The sequence below is a fragment of the Canis lupus genome, chromosome 28 (genome assembly GCF_011100685.1).
Source record: "Canis lupus familiaris isolate Mischka breed German Shepherd chromosome 28, alternate assembly UU_Cfam_GSD_1.0, whole genome shotgun sequence".
Taxonomy (NCBI): Eukaryota; Metazoa; Chordata; class Mammalia; order Carnivora; family Canidae; genus Canis; species Canis lupus.
In genome coordinates, this window is record NC_049249.1 from 28,094,583 (window position 1) to 28,110,125 (window position 15,543).

At 36.4% G+C, this 15,543-nt stretch overlaps 2 protein-coding genes across 14 annotated transcripts in view; one reads left to right on the forward strand and one right to left on the reverse strand.

Moving 5' to 3' along the window:
• SLC18A2 (solute carrier family 18 member A2) overlaps positions 1–15,543 on the forward strand; it is a 115,077-nt gene that overhangs the window by 63,925 nt on the left and 35,609 nt on the right. For 2 of the 6 annotated variants that reach the window (XM_038578921.1, XM_038578919.1), the window contains 2 exons: positions 8,057–8,224; positions 13,314–13,603. The gene's annotated coding sequence lies outside the window, so the exon portion shown is untranslated. The other 4 variants (XM_038578918.1, XM_038578917.1, XM_038578916.1 and 1 more) reach the window with 4 other exon arrangements.
• The window catches only part of PDZD8 (PDZ domain containing 8), a 95,006-nt gene that overhangs the window by 35,898 nt on the left and 43,565 nt on the right, over positions 1–15,543 (reverse strand). The window lies entirely within an intron of this gene.

A 15,543-nucleotide genomic window follows, 5' to 3' on the forward strand; every position in this document is an offset into this window, starting at 1 on the left:
AGATAACCTTTAAGAGCTCTCATACTCTGACATCCTTTTAGCCTTTCTTGGACTCAGCTGGGATGCTGTATTTTCACCTGGGGGGAAAACAACATATTGATTTTAAATTTCTTCCTTATATGCACATAATTTTATACAATGGATAAGAAAAGGGTATATTTTAATAACACATCAATATAGCTCTTTTACAAACTAGAAGTTCTGTTTTATACAAGCTTTTAACATTGAGGGGGAAAAAACCCCCAGAAGTACAAGAAAAAGGATCACTAAGTCAAAGACCCTAATTTACTGTGACCAGGTATTCTTTGGAGTATTCTTTCATCAAATATGTTTCTGAAAAAGACATCTGAGAATTATTTCCCAGCTTTTTCTAGTAGAGTAGTGGGGCAGGGATGGGAGAAATGACACAACAATCTGTACACATATATGTCACAACGCCAGTATATAATGGAACTTCTATCAGCAGGCTTTTCAATGCAAATAATCATTCCCTTTTTAAAAAGATTTTATTCATTCATTCATGAGAGACACACACAGAGAGGCAGAGACATAGGCAGAAGGAGAAGCAGGCTCCCCATGGGGAGTTTGATGTGGGACTCGATCCCAGGACTCTAGGATCACACCCAGAGCCCAAGGCAGATGCTCAACCACTGAGCCACTCAGGTGTCCTGCAAATAATCATTCCTAGTCTCCCTGGTCCATAATGTAAACCAATACCTTTTCTACCAGAGTTCTCATTACAATTTAAAAAGATGCTCATGGTCTTCAGAGCATGTATTCTGTAACTCCTTCCCAAAATGAAATGGTGTTAACATTTTCAGAAAAAAATCAATGGTGATCTAAGAAATAGACATTTAACAAAACTTACAGCAAAGCTACCAAGGAAGAAAGTAACGGGGACAAAAGACAAATTTAATTTGGCACTTGAAGGAGCAGTACGTTTATCAGGAAGCCAGGTCAGGAGTAGAGGCAATGTGTCTAACAATGAGAGCAGTGGGTCTGAAGGGAGGAGATGAAAGCTAGTATGGCATATTTGAAGAAATGAAGGAAGTTTAGTATTACAGCTCTTTGACAAGTTCCCATGTGAAGAGGGAGGAAACCTTGTTTCATTCAACTAAATGATCTTTCGAAAGGAAGAGAATCAATTCCACCACCAATGTTATGCCCAAGATATTCAAACGTTAATAAATAATAACTATGGTATAAGAAGCATTTGGATGTGCTAATCAACACTATAATGTGACTGCAAACTTGAATAATATTTAATCCACACTGATCATTCATGCACCTTGAAAAAACGCCCAATTTTACAAATACTTGAACAAAGGGGAAGGTTTATCTAAAAAAAAAAAATCTAAAAAGTCAAATGTTCAAAAGAGGTTTCAAATTGTTTCAAAGTTTGATTATTTGTTATAAGATATACTATTCACAAAAATGTTTTATAAATATACATATATTTGTAAACCATTAAGAGCTTCTCCTTCTATCGGTCACTGATGTAGATTATCCAAATTTCCAAATTATCCAAATTTTGAATTCTGAACTCAGGTACTCTAAACTTAAAGCTCAAGGCCATAAAACACAAACCAAAGTAGTTTGAAAATAGAATTCTTCCATGGACACACTTTATTTACTTAACCAAAATGTGAATGCTGAGAAAGAGGCACTTCATAAATTACTAAATGAAGACTGAGGCTCTAAAAAAAATCATACAGTTCTTGCTTTTCTCAGGGCAATCTGCCATTGAGATGAGGAACTTGTGACTTAGAGTGATTGTTCTGACAGACTCCCTAGTGGGTAGTTAGGAAAGAGAATGTCTACATGTGATGGACAAAATGGTGAGAAGCACAGAAACAGGTCTGACTTGGGCGACACAACCGTTAGCTCTAAGTTTCCAGGTGAGCTCAGCCTAGCGGTGTTGCTTGCCTGGCTGCAGGGCCAGCATCCAAGTGGAAAGGTCTATGAACTACTTCTTTCCCACCTATCTGGGTGGTTTGAAACTTAATTTCCTTTTCTCCCTTTCTTTCTGTACGGGGGTGGGGGTGAGGGATGGGGGGGGGGGTGGTAAGGACCCTGAGTCAGCCACCAAAGACCCAGGACAACAAGATTAAACAAGGAAGACAAACTACACTTAATTCGGCTCTTCCCAGATGGCCAGAGAGTGGATTATGTCAGGGCTGTGATGGTCTGGAACAGGAAGAGCTTCCTATAGGAATTTTTTTTTTTTTTTTTTTTTTTTTTAGAAGCATGTTGATGGGAGACAGCTAAGTGACAAGCATCTGGCTCTACAAGAGGAGGCCTCTGAAGGAGGAGCTGTCTACATTAAATATTTTTTGGATGGGAATTTCCTACTTACTGCAGTATTCAACTATTGCTGTACTGATTTGCAGTGGTTTTGTTGCCTACTGTTTTTTAAAAACTGAAAACATACATTCTTTCAACTATACTATGAGTTTCTGAAGACTGGCTAAGAGCCTCTACAGCACAAATTGATGTGGGATACTCATGTTTCTAGCAACACCTCTACCCTCCTCCAGGACTCTTTTCTGTACCATCCCAGTTCTCTAGCTTCACCTACTTCCTCACAGATCACAGAGATTTGACCTGTTTTCCTCTCCTTTAAAAAACTGCCATCACCTAGGGTTCAGCCTGGCTTCCTAATTCCTATTACCCCAGAAAAGTGCACTATTCTTATTGATGTGCCCTCTGGTTTGGGTACACATCCTAAGCAGGGATAAAATTAGAATAACAAGTGCAGAGACTCTAAAAACAATTAGCTTATAAATTTTGTAAGTTTTTGAAAATACATGCCTGAAAGTAGAACTATTTTGTTTATGCCAATTGAATACCCTGGATCTTCTGCAATCATTCAAATTCGAAAACTTTTCTTCAGAAACTCTTCTACTAATACAGCAAACATTTCTGTCAGAAAGTCACTTGAGTTTGAAAAATCTGGTCCCCATGTTCATGAGAATATAATACAGATCCTTTGGTCAAAGTAGCCCAAACTCTGATGTGAAGATTTTCAGAAGGTAACTAAAAATCTCCTTTTTTGATGGGCCGTTATCTAGACTACTTTAGGTGGCTTGCTTATGGCTCTGGCAATTGAATTCTGAGTATCAGAGATCTAGGAAATTATGATTACAGTACTGAAGATTTATTCCCTAAACTCTGAATTACAATTGAGAAGTCAGGATTTCTAAAACTAGAACTTTTATATTAAATTACTGAGCTGTATGCAAGGGTAACGTTATGTACTACATACTCAGCACAGAATGTGGCAGAGGTGTAACATTCTGGTCATTTCTTTGAATACCAGATGTCAGACCAATCTGCTTATGGTTACAGGGCACAAATTACTGCCAGGCTAGAAACCAACAGCTTAGCGTCCATCTCAATTAGAAGTAGCAACAACATGCTGTGGAAGATCTTGGGCCAGATTTCATATTTTACCACCCATCACTTTTAAAAATCACAACAATAAGTGACGATCCTACCACAAGGAGAAGCATATGCTCATGTTCACAGCCATTTTCTCTCTTTGAGTTAAGTAACACAAGTAACATTTCGCTCAATTCTGAAGTGACAGAGCTAGAACTAGAGTACTATTACTCGACAGCTGCTTATAAAGCACATTTTGATAAATTAGAATTCTGAGAAGTTAATAAAACAATTTCTAGGTTCTAGAATGAAAATGGACACATACGGGAAGAAAGAAAATAGAGAGTTCCTAAAGGGTCATTCTATATCAATCCAACCTACTTTTTTTTTTTTTTTATTTATTCATGAGAGAGAGAGACAGACAGAGAGACAGAGACGGAGACACAGACAGAGGGAGAAGCAGGCTCCATACAGGGAACCCGATGTGGGACTTCATCCTAGGTCTCCAGGACCATGCCCTGGACTGAAGGTGGCATCAAACCGCTGAGCCAGCTGGGCTGCCCGATCCAACCTACTTTTAAGCACAAACAGGTTTGACAACACAGAAGATGCAAACTGAAATACTGCATGGGACCCTCAACTACTGAGCAATTGTGTGCTGCTCCTGAGAACTCAACTACATTCTCAGCCACCTTCTATTTAGGTCCACCCTCATCTAACAGGAAAGAGGAGGCACCATATCTATCAGCAGTCTTTTCTGAAACTGTCTCGTATGAGTAAAGAGGATTCACAATTTGTACATAATCATACTATCTTTTTCAAAGAAGGTATATAACTCTGGAAACAAATACGGCAAATATCTTGTTTTTATCTCTTGGCATTAAAATTACTATCAACTCCTAAAGAACTTTTCAAAGACGTGTAGTTAAAATTTACTTCATAAAGATTTAAATTAGAACAGTTCTTAAACTTATAAGCCAGATAAACGAAAAAGAATCTGTCAGGTAAAGAAGTGCTACTGCAGAACTAAATTTTCATGCTCCTGTCCCAAATGAGAACAAAAATTATTTTATTTTATTTTTTATTTTTTTATTTTTATTTATTTTTATTTTATGATAGTCACAGAGAGAGAGAGAGAGAGAGAGAGGCAGAGACACAGGCAGAGGGAGAAGCAGGCTCCATGCATTGGGAGCCCGACGTCGGATTCGATGCCGGGTCTCCAGGATCGCGCCCTGGGCCAAAGGCAGGCGCCAAACCACTGCGCCACCCAGGGATCCCAATACACAAAAATTATTTAAAAAAAAGAATTCTTAAAGGGGCATATTTGAATAGTACAGTGAATAAATCCTAAATTCTCTCACTTTGATTTTTACATGTGAACAGTTTGTCAGTAGAATGCCTCAATTTTTAGTAACCAGCTCTTAATGGATAGTTAACAAAGCAACACTGGAATCAGCCCCTCCTTAGCACTAGGGTGGTTTCAAAAGTCTTTTTTGAAGAAAAACTGCAATGTCTGGGATGGCATGTATTCAGTGCTGGGTTTCTAATGTGCATTAGTTTGGAGATCTCAGATGAGTGACTTAGCCTCTGTGGGTCTTATGTGTATACAGTGAATACTAGCATCTATCACACTGGTTGTCAAAATTAAAGAAACTATAGGAATAAATGACTAGAATAATCTAGGCACTTCCATGGTCTCTCCTCGGCTAGAACAGGAAGACTCCTTTTGGGAGTGAAAATAAAAATACAACGAGGCCCCTCAATCTTCAAAACAGAATGCCAGCTTGGAAACTTCTCTGATAACCTGGTCTCAAGCAACTGGATGGTAAATTAGAACTGCATCCTTTGGTCATCTCATCTAAGAGACAACAAAGATATAGAAAATGTGCTGAAAAAGTAAAGTCCATTATACAAAAACAGAGATCTAAGAACAAAAATTAAAAATGATCCTCTAAGTTCAAAGGCTGTTAGGAAAGAAATCATATCAAAATAACTACCTGCAATGTACTTAGGTTTCTTCTCTCTCTTTCTAAATCTGATTGAAGTCTCCATTAATGCTATGATTTGGAACTAATTTAAATTTTATATAACCATTCCGGTGAAATAAAAACCTCTGAGAAGTATGCAGAGTCTGAGTTATTATGGAAACAACAGAGTGGAACATTGTTGCCCATTTAAATTTCTCTGTCAAATAGCTCCGATTCAGATCACCAAGTCTACCTTCAGCTTCATATACTATCACTGTACTTCTGCAGGGGGATTTACATCTTACTAAGGAACTATTAAAGAGTCAGATTTTTTTTTTTGACTTTTATCTTGAAATAATTTCCAACTTGATGAAAGATGCAAAAATAGTACAAAAGATTTCCACTTTATCCTGAATCCAGACTTCCCAGTTGTTAACATTTTGCCACATTTGGTTCTCTCTGCATATTTTTTTTTCTGAGCCATCTGAAAATAAGATGCAGACATAATGCCTCCTTTGCCCCTAAATATTTGAGTGTTTCCTAACAAGGACATTTTCTTATAACCACAGTACAGAGATCAAAGTCAGAAAAATTAACACATACAATCTACGGACTATATTCTAGGTGGACTGCAACTGTGTACCAATAGCCTTTTTTTTTTGGTAGTCTGACCAAAGAATCACTTAGATCAAGGGCCAGCAAACTGTAACCTGGGGACTGTTTTTAAAGAAGTTTTACTAAAAAACAGCCATATTATTTAATTATTGTCTGTAGCTGCTTTCAGGTTAGAACAGCAGAGTTGAGTAGCTGTGACTGTAACTATCTGACTTGCAAAGTCTAAAATATTTACTGTCTGGCTTTTTATAGAAAAAGTATGCCAAATCATGACTTAAAGAATGGATGTGCATGGATATACTCAGAATGTCATTACAGATTTCTTTACAACATCAAAAAATTGGAAAAGTCCACACATTCATCAATAAATGACACCGGTTAGATAAACACACATAGTGGTGTATCAGGCAGAAATAAAAACAGTAAGACATGTATATGGAAATAAAAATAGGCTCTCAGCATACCATTATTAAGCAGGAAAAAAAGGTGATTATGAAAGACGTGATTTCATTTTTTAAAAAAGATTTTATTTATTCATGAGAGACACACAGAGAGAGGCAGAGACATAGGCAGAGGGAGAAGCAGGCTCCCTGTGCGGATCCTGATCTAAGATTTGATCCCAGGATACTGGGATCATGACCTGAGCTAAAGGCAGATGCTCAACCACTGAGCCAGCCAGGCGCCACCTGATCTCATTTTTAAGGAACCATAAACATAACCTGTGAATAGTGTGTATATGCTTGTGTTTATAAAGTTCTTCTAAAAAGTTAACAGTGGTCTTCTTGGGTAATGGGATTATGGTTGGCTTTCGTTGTTTTCTTTATAGCCTTCTGATTTTTTTATATGGGTAAGAAATATAGCTCATACCAATTTCCAAAGATATCAATTTTATCTTACAGAAACTGTTGATTTTATTCTTAAATATGTATTTCCTCAAATTTCACACATAATGTATTACACAGGAATTAAAATTCTGCTTCATGATACCTACACTTCCTTATGCTCAATGGCTTCCCACTCAGACTTCTAACAACATTCTCAGTATTGACGAATTTACGAAAGATAATTCACACATCATTCATTTAGAAAACGAGCCATCTGTCCATAGTCTACGAGTCACTTGATAACCTTTAAAGAAATATAACGAATTACCCAGAGGTAGTCTTATTTACAATGATTAGTAAAACATTCTTATCTTTTCCAGTATAGAGCATACTGTTTATATATAAGCAGCTTTTAAATATAACCACTTATTTGTCTAGTATGATTCAATGTCCATGTAAATTAACATGCTTACAAATGAGAAACACAGCTGTCCCAAACCCGCTTTGAACTAGTCATGTTCAGTATTTATATGGAGAAATACATAGCACCTTATGGAAATACTAAAAAAAAGACTGACTTAACAGGACAAAGGAGTTAAGTGTGATCATTGTTGCCCTTTGCCCTTGCCCGTTTGAAGAACAAAAACTTCAACCTAGTTTTACTTTTAGCCTACTCATTTTAAATTACTAAACAATAGAACTTCACATTTACAGTAAAATGTAAAAAATGAGTGCTAGAGATCTATTTAGCCCCAGATATTACTACTTTCTAAATGTTCTAAAACTATGCTGTTAATTACAGATACCTAGACTTTTTCCTATGCTATGATATTAACGCTGTTTATTCCTTACAGGTTCTTGGTTTATCTTAAACCTTCCTGAAATTTAAATGCTTGTCCATGTTTTATCCTCACATGAGATGGGCAGCAGCTGGCTGATCTCTTACAAGAGCCCTTATTAGACACATTTTTTTTTTAAACTTGCTAATGTTCTTAAAAGTCACTGTTTGGCCCTTAAGTCTTAAAAAATAAACAAAAAACACTATCCCACAACTGAAGAAGCGATTCCCCTGTCCTTTTCCATGTTGTTATAGGAAGGATTTAAAAGAATACATAAAATGTCAGCATTAAAAACATAGGAGCAAAGGAGTTGGCATTTTAGGTCCAGTTTGATAATAGTTACTAGTATAGTTATTATGGGCTGGATACTGTGCCAAATGTTTTACAGATATTTAAACCTTGTACTATTACTATTTTAAATCTATTTTAGAGACGAGGGAATAACTTGTTCCAAAGGCAGAGAACTAGAGTCAAAGAGGCCAGATCTGAACCCAACAGTGGTGAGAATGGTACAGTAATTAAGAACACCAACTCTGGAGCCTCACTGCCTGGGGTGTGCAGACTGTCTTCACCACTTGCTGCTACCTGGGGGATCTGGGTAAGTTACTTTCTCTCTGTGTCTGTTTCCTCCTATATAAAATGGAGATGACAGCCTATTCTCATGGGGCTGCTAAGAAATTTAAATAGTTGTTGCATACAGAGTCTTACAATCATGACTGGCACAAGAAATTGCTCCTAATGACCATGAGACTGAACACATGTGGGCAGGGAGGTATATGCTACTGCAGGATCTCTGGTAACACCCAACGCTTTTCTAATTGTTTATTTCCTAGCTCTGCATCCTGCACCCAAGGCTATGACTCAGGAAATGAGCTACTTGGCTAAGTGGGCTTCTGTGGGCAGGTGCTACTGTGTCTAGAATGGGATGCTTTAGTTCATGACAAAGTATGGACTGAGTAAATGAGTGTTACTTGGACCACAGTAAACTAGAGGGTCTTGAGAAACAATTCAAAAACAGTGTTAAAAGTTTTATTAATATTATTTTAACTTATTCTCAAAAACTCTTTTAAAAAATAGATTCTTACTTCTTTGTGAAACCATTCTGCTTCTCTTTATCCTATTTAAAAAAAGAGGTCTAAAAACAGAGCATATAACCCTAACTAAAGTGTGTTAAGGCCTTATATGACAGCATCGAAAATATAAAAACAAACAAAAAAATAGATCAAAGCAGCACATGAAAAAAATTCCATCTCTCTATTGACCTTTGATAACCACCGTACCTCAAACCCAACACAAACAAAATGAGACATTATTTCTCTTCTTCCTAACTCATGGCTCATCTTTCTGGCTTTGTCTCTCACTCTCCCCAAATCCACTCTTTATTTCCAGTGGTATCCAAGCCATATTGATCCTATTTTCCATTTTCATTACCGCCATTCTGGTTCAGCCTTTCACTGTCCCTCACTTCTACTTTTCATACCCTTCCTTTGTCAAGTCATCCTTGACTTTACCTTTACCTATTTGTTGCCAGATTTAGTAGTTACTATGTGCTATATGCCAGGTACTGAACTAGACATTTTAATATAGAGAATTTCATTTATCCCTCCTACAACCATGTGAAGCATGATCAGTCCCATTTTATAGAGAAATAAAGTATTTGTGGACGAGATGGGTTTGAGGGCTTTGACTAGGATCATGCTGCCAATAAGTGACCTAGCTAAGACTCAAATTCAGAGCCAGTCCGCCTTAAAGCAAGATTCTGATGAGATTGCTTTCATTCTAAAAGCTTCCATAGCTCCTACTGTCTTGGAAAGTAACAGCTAAACTTCTTGGTCTGGTATTTAAAGCATTTCTATAATATGGTCCAATCTTTTTATTGTTGTTTTATATAATTTTCCTGTACTACCATAGTCTTTATTTAATCTGGACAACATGTATTCTGAACATACTCAAACATTCTCATTCTTTGTTTTTACCTCATGTCCTCCTCTTACTATCTCAAAATACTACATATACCTGGAAAGCTTGGCTCAACTGTCACCTCCTATTCTTTCCCAGTTGTCCTAGAATACCATCTCCCCTCATAATATTTAGTTTTGAAACTCTCTTAGAGCATTCAAATGCTGTTAGTACTGATGTTCACCATACTGTTGATCTTATTTCCTCACTGCTTATCTTCCTTTAAAGAGAAGACCATATTCTCATTGCTTACGCCTCATATTCAGCTTCTATTTCATATTCACATGGTGCCTTATACTGATTTGGAGAGTTGATGTTTCTATATTTTAACCTAAGTTCCTACTCTTTTCACAGTATTTCACAATCATATTAAACACACTAAGAAAATATGAAACAGATAACTGCATCCCTCATTTTTAACCAAAATGAACTTTAAGAGTGGAAATGCTCCATAGGATTTACTCCTAAAGCTTAAAAGGCATCTGGTTTACTTAAGAAGCCAAATTATAGAACATTACATATGGTTAAAATTCCACTGAGTCTCTCCTGTATTCACAAATATTATCAAATTGAACTAAACCAGAGGTTTCATAAAAACTGGCATTTTCAAAAAAGCTTTATTTGCTCTAATCTTTTTCTTCCTTTTGATAAGATTAAGAAGACTGTAAATGGCAAATGGTTAAATAGGAACACCAAAATGCTATCTGCAAGGCATCTGGCCTTAAGCAAACACACCAAAATGCCAACTCTGAAGCATCTAGTCTAATGTATTTATACATTTGTCTGTCTCAGTTCCTACTTGAAATCACAGTTCTTTAGGGTAACTCTTTTTGACTCTTTGTGTGTGTATATTCAACAACTTGCAGATAGATCTGGATAGCTATCATTCAGCAAGACTTCTAAAACTCTCCAAAACCAAAAAGGAAGTAGGACAAATAAATTTTAAGATCACAGTTATTTTATTTAGGCTACACTGAACTATACATATACACTTAGAATAAGAAATTCTTTTAATGCTTTTAATAATGCCATTAAACCATTATGTACCACATTTGTAAACTAAAACTCTTACTGTAAATACCAGGCTTTTAACAGAAGGAATACTGAGCAGTAAATCTCATTTTGCGACTAAGTTATGCTGAAATCTACAAGTCTAGAAGCAAAAAGGTTGAGGGTAAATAGAAGCTCCCAGCTAGTCAGTCATATTTAGTATTCCTGGAAACATTTACTGAATACCCACTAAATGCCAAGTGCTAAAAGCAAAAACAATCACAGTGTCTGTAAAGAAAGACACTGGTGAAGTTAACACCAATAAAATTGTCACACAAATATAAATATGAATTCCCAACTATGAGAAATATTCCCAAGGCATTTCATGCTCATTAGGCAAAGTTTTTTTTAGAGGAACGATGATTGGTTGATATATCAGTCACAGTCTAATAAGGAAACAGAAAACATCTAAGTATTTGAAGCAGACATACTTCAAAAATGGGGAATGGCTACTCAATGATAGAACTGAAAATCAAACAGGGAGACAGTGGAGCAACTTAAATACTAGCAAAAGTCACAAGTCACCATCAACCTTAGGCTGGAAGGACAAGGGAGGAATTGATATTTGTAGGCCAGGGGCTACAGCATCCAGCATAAGCAGGAAATATAGTGGGCCTATCCCAGATTTGTATTTCAAAATGATCACTTATCCTCCTTCACCCTCCTAAGACACTAACTGCACAACTGGAACATACCAGGGTTTCTACTAGGTACAGTACACATAAACACAAAAAGAATACAGCATATTTATCTATGAAGTATATTAGCAAGTATGTAGTATGCAGAATTGTCAAACACCTTTTAAGTATCTTTCTTTTAGCATTTATGTCATCTGATCATCAATCATCAGGGACATAAGATTTATCTTCATTGCCCCTCAGACTTAGTTCCTTGTTCAGTATATTTGTTGATCATTCTGCTGTTTACTTTTTGTATTTATATGCTTCCATTAATCATTTACCCATCTTTGTATTTTGAGCTGAAGATCACTTTTCCCCATTCATTTACTACATATCACTATCTCGCTGCCATTTTAATTTTACTTTTCTCCCGATGTTATCTAGTTTATCTAGCTCTCATAAATTTCTTGTATTATAGAAACCAGAAATGCACAAATAATTAATTCTGTGAGAATTTCATGGTTTTTAAATAAGTGTATTCATTTAGTGACATTACTCTCATGAAAAGCTGAAATTTCTTGCTTTACAGGCACAAAGATGTATTTATTTCTATAACGATCCTAGATCTCAATTATTTTAAACATAGTTTTGAATTCTTATGTAATTGTCCTAAGAGCTTTTTCTTCATTTTGTTCCTCTTAACTTGGAGCATCTTAGAAAAGTTTAGTGCCATGTGCAAATCTGATTCTGTTGTCCATCCTTCTTCTTGATCTGTGCTGTCCAACATAGTAGCTACTAGCACATGTGGCTACTGAGCACTTGAAATGTGGTTAGGATGAATTGTAATGTGCTATAATTGTAAAATACGCACCAGATTTCAAAGACTTTAAAGGAAAAAAACACTCTCATTTTTAATATTGATCACATGTTGAAATAACGATGTTTTGGGTACATGGCTCAAATAAAACATTACTAAAAATAAGTTCACTTGTTTAGCTTTTTAAAATGTGGCTACAAGAAAAATTTAAAATCACCTAAATGGCATACATTTGATTTCCATTGAACAGTGTGGTTTCAGATCATTTGTAGAAACTGATCCAAGTCCTGGACTCAATCATTCAGGATATTATGCTTGGTCATCTTTATCCTTAAGGCAGTTCTATGACAAAATATTATCCTGCTAATGAAATGATTTGGGAACCTTTGGTATGGTTCTTCATCAAAAACTCTGGGGCAGCCTGGCTGGCTCAGAGGTTTAGCGCTACCTTCGGTCCAGAGTGTGATCCTGGGGACTTGGGATCGAGTCCCATGTCGGGCTCCCGCATGGAGCCTGCTTCTCCCTCTGCCTGTGTCTCTGCCTCTCTCTCTCTCTCTGTCTCTCATGAATAAATAAAATCTTAAAAAAAAAAAAAAAACAAACTCTGAAAGTTGACTGTTTCCATTTCTTCTATATGCTTGTTTAGCACTGCAATATTAGACAGGGAATGAGTTCTCTATATATTGTACTTTCTTCCAACATTATCTGCCCTCCACCAAGTGTTTCCTGCATTCAGTTGCTCCAACCTTTACTCTGAAAGTGTAGGGAGACTCACTAGGTTCTGTAATAAGGCACACTGCCTCTGAATCAGGCTCAATTTTAGAAGTTGAGCATGGCTGATCTTATTATGAAGGTCATCCTTCCATTCAGATCCCATATCCCTATAGTTTCAGAGCTATCCTTGCCTCTGCTCTAAACTGATTCCAGTACCACTACTCTCAAATTGTCTTCTAATTATTAGAATACCACTCGGTCCAGTATTTGTTAGAGTAGTGGGATTTAATGGAACAAGTATAGATCCTATATGCAAAAGGCTTTGGCTCTCTGTGTATGAGCAAAGTATTTCATAGACTCGTGTTACACGAGTTTCCAGTGTTACACATTTGGTTTCCATGCCTCTTTTCTTATACTGACAGTTCTTTGAAAATAGGGTTATTTTATTTTCAAAGTGCCTCTTTAATTTTAAGGGTATGTTTAAAAAGAAAATTGAGGAAACCTGATACAAATTATTTATCTTTCAGAAAATGAGGTTTTGACTGGGAAGTAGCAGTGAAGAGAAAGAAAAGTACCACTCAAGTCAAAACAGAGAGATAAAGTCTAGAATCCAGGAGGTGAATTCTTCATAATCTATGGTATGGCTGACCCTATCTAAAGCCTTTCTTACAGCAGCTGCCAACTGCAAGTTGCCAGTTGACACCACATAACCTTCTGATAGGAATATACTCATTCTGATTAAGAGTTCCAAATGATCATTTATGGATTCTTTCCAACCATTAGCTGAACGCTCTTCAGGGATTTGTTATTTCTTATCTTTCAGGCAAATCTGAAATACTATGACATCTCCTAATGCCTTGAACCATAGTTCCCTCAGATACCTGCATATTGGGCTCTGTAAGACATGACGTGCTTCTATTTATACTGAATGTATGACTGCTCCAGTATCTCCCTTCTGTCCACCTACTGTAAATTCAGGGACCCAGAAGATTCCTTTCTATTTCCTTGTCCGTTTCAAATAGGAGGAAATCCATATTCTTTTCAATTACTTGCTTATATCCCAATATAATAAAAATTTCCTTAAAAATAAGTCCTCAGGCAGACTGGAATATTTCCTTATCATAAGACTATGGATTAGGCACCTAAAATGCATTCATAACCCTTCACCCTTGCCTTCTACTCTACAAAGGCTGAAAAACTAAAATGATTCGCCATAGTTCCTTGCTGTTGGAAACACCGAGTGACTCAGTTCTATCCAAATGATGTAAGTGGAAATCCATGGGAGGAGATTCCAGGAAAGCAATTAAAAAGGACAAAACCTGGCTGACATGTGCTTATGGCATGCTTTAGACCTCACTTTTTTTTTTTTTTTTTTTTTTTAAGACCTCACTCTTTTTCTTGAAAGGTGGATACCCAGGGGGTGGGCATTAGACATCTTGCAGCCATGAGGATAAAAATCTCATACTAAGGATGATGGAGGAGAAGTCAGTCAAGAGCCAGGCTCTGTACTTACAGTATCACTGAGCTGCCATACTGACCCACAGCTTTTCACACAAGGCAAGTCTTTTTCTTGCTTAAGCCATTATTCATTTTATTTTGCTAATATGGAACTAATGCATTATGACTGTTCCAGTTCCACCTCCCAACACTTGTGCAAACACTACAAATCTAGAGCTTTTCGTCTATCATTATTATTTTTAAAGGTTCTATTTATTTATTTGAAAGAGAAAGGGAATGAGCCAGGGGAGGGACAGAGGGAGAGGGAAAGGGAGAAGCAGGCTCCCCATTGAGCAAGGAGCCAAATTAGGGGCTTGATCCCAGGATCCTGGGACCATGACTTGAAGCAAAGGCAGACACTTAACTGAGTGAGCCACCCAGGTGCCCCATTATTATTATTATCATCATTATTATTACTAATGATCTTCCACTATCAGCAAGATGATAAGGTACATTATAATGCTTTAAAGACACAAAGACACATTTAAATTATGGAAAGAAACAAGTTTCTATTATTCTAATAGTCACTGAAACAAGTGGCTCTCTTCATTGAATAAATTTCAACATTTAAAAAACTAATTTAAACCTGAAAACTGTATTTATACAAAGATAGCTTCTAAACTCATCAAGTACTCTCATATATTTTTAAATGATATTCGTTTTTTTAATCCCAATTTGCAATATATTGCAAATGATCAAATCCAATTCTGCAATCTTTTATGTAGTCCTAAAGAACAATAAATTCTCCTCTCTAGTTATTAAATTCAGACATATGTAATTTAATGCCTGGAGACACTTAACTGCTGCTGACATTTTTGATACCTGATGTAATTAGTAACCCAGAAATCTTTCTCCAAAACTACCTATGGCATATGTGAAGACCTAAAATTGTAACTCAAGATTAAGATCTTATTAACCTTTGCTGTAAAATATTAAAGCTGTCTAATCTCATATTTTTGCAAATATAATAAAAGAAACTGAAAATGCCATTAGCAATGGCAAATTATGATCATTTTATACCCAGATAAAACAATAATGCTTTTTCATGTATTCATGTAATTCAGAACAAACTGGTTATTTTATTCCTCTGAAGAGTTGCTTCAAATTGTTTGAAACATAACTTAAAAGAAAGCTGGGGTATGAACAACCACCAAAGAAATGGGACCTTCCTAGAAACCACTATTTTGACCATGTCATTCAGGTGCTCAAAATCTTCAATAGCTCCCTACTACTTTCCAAATTAAAACCCTTTGGCCCATC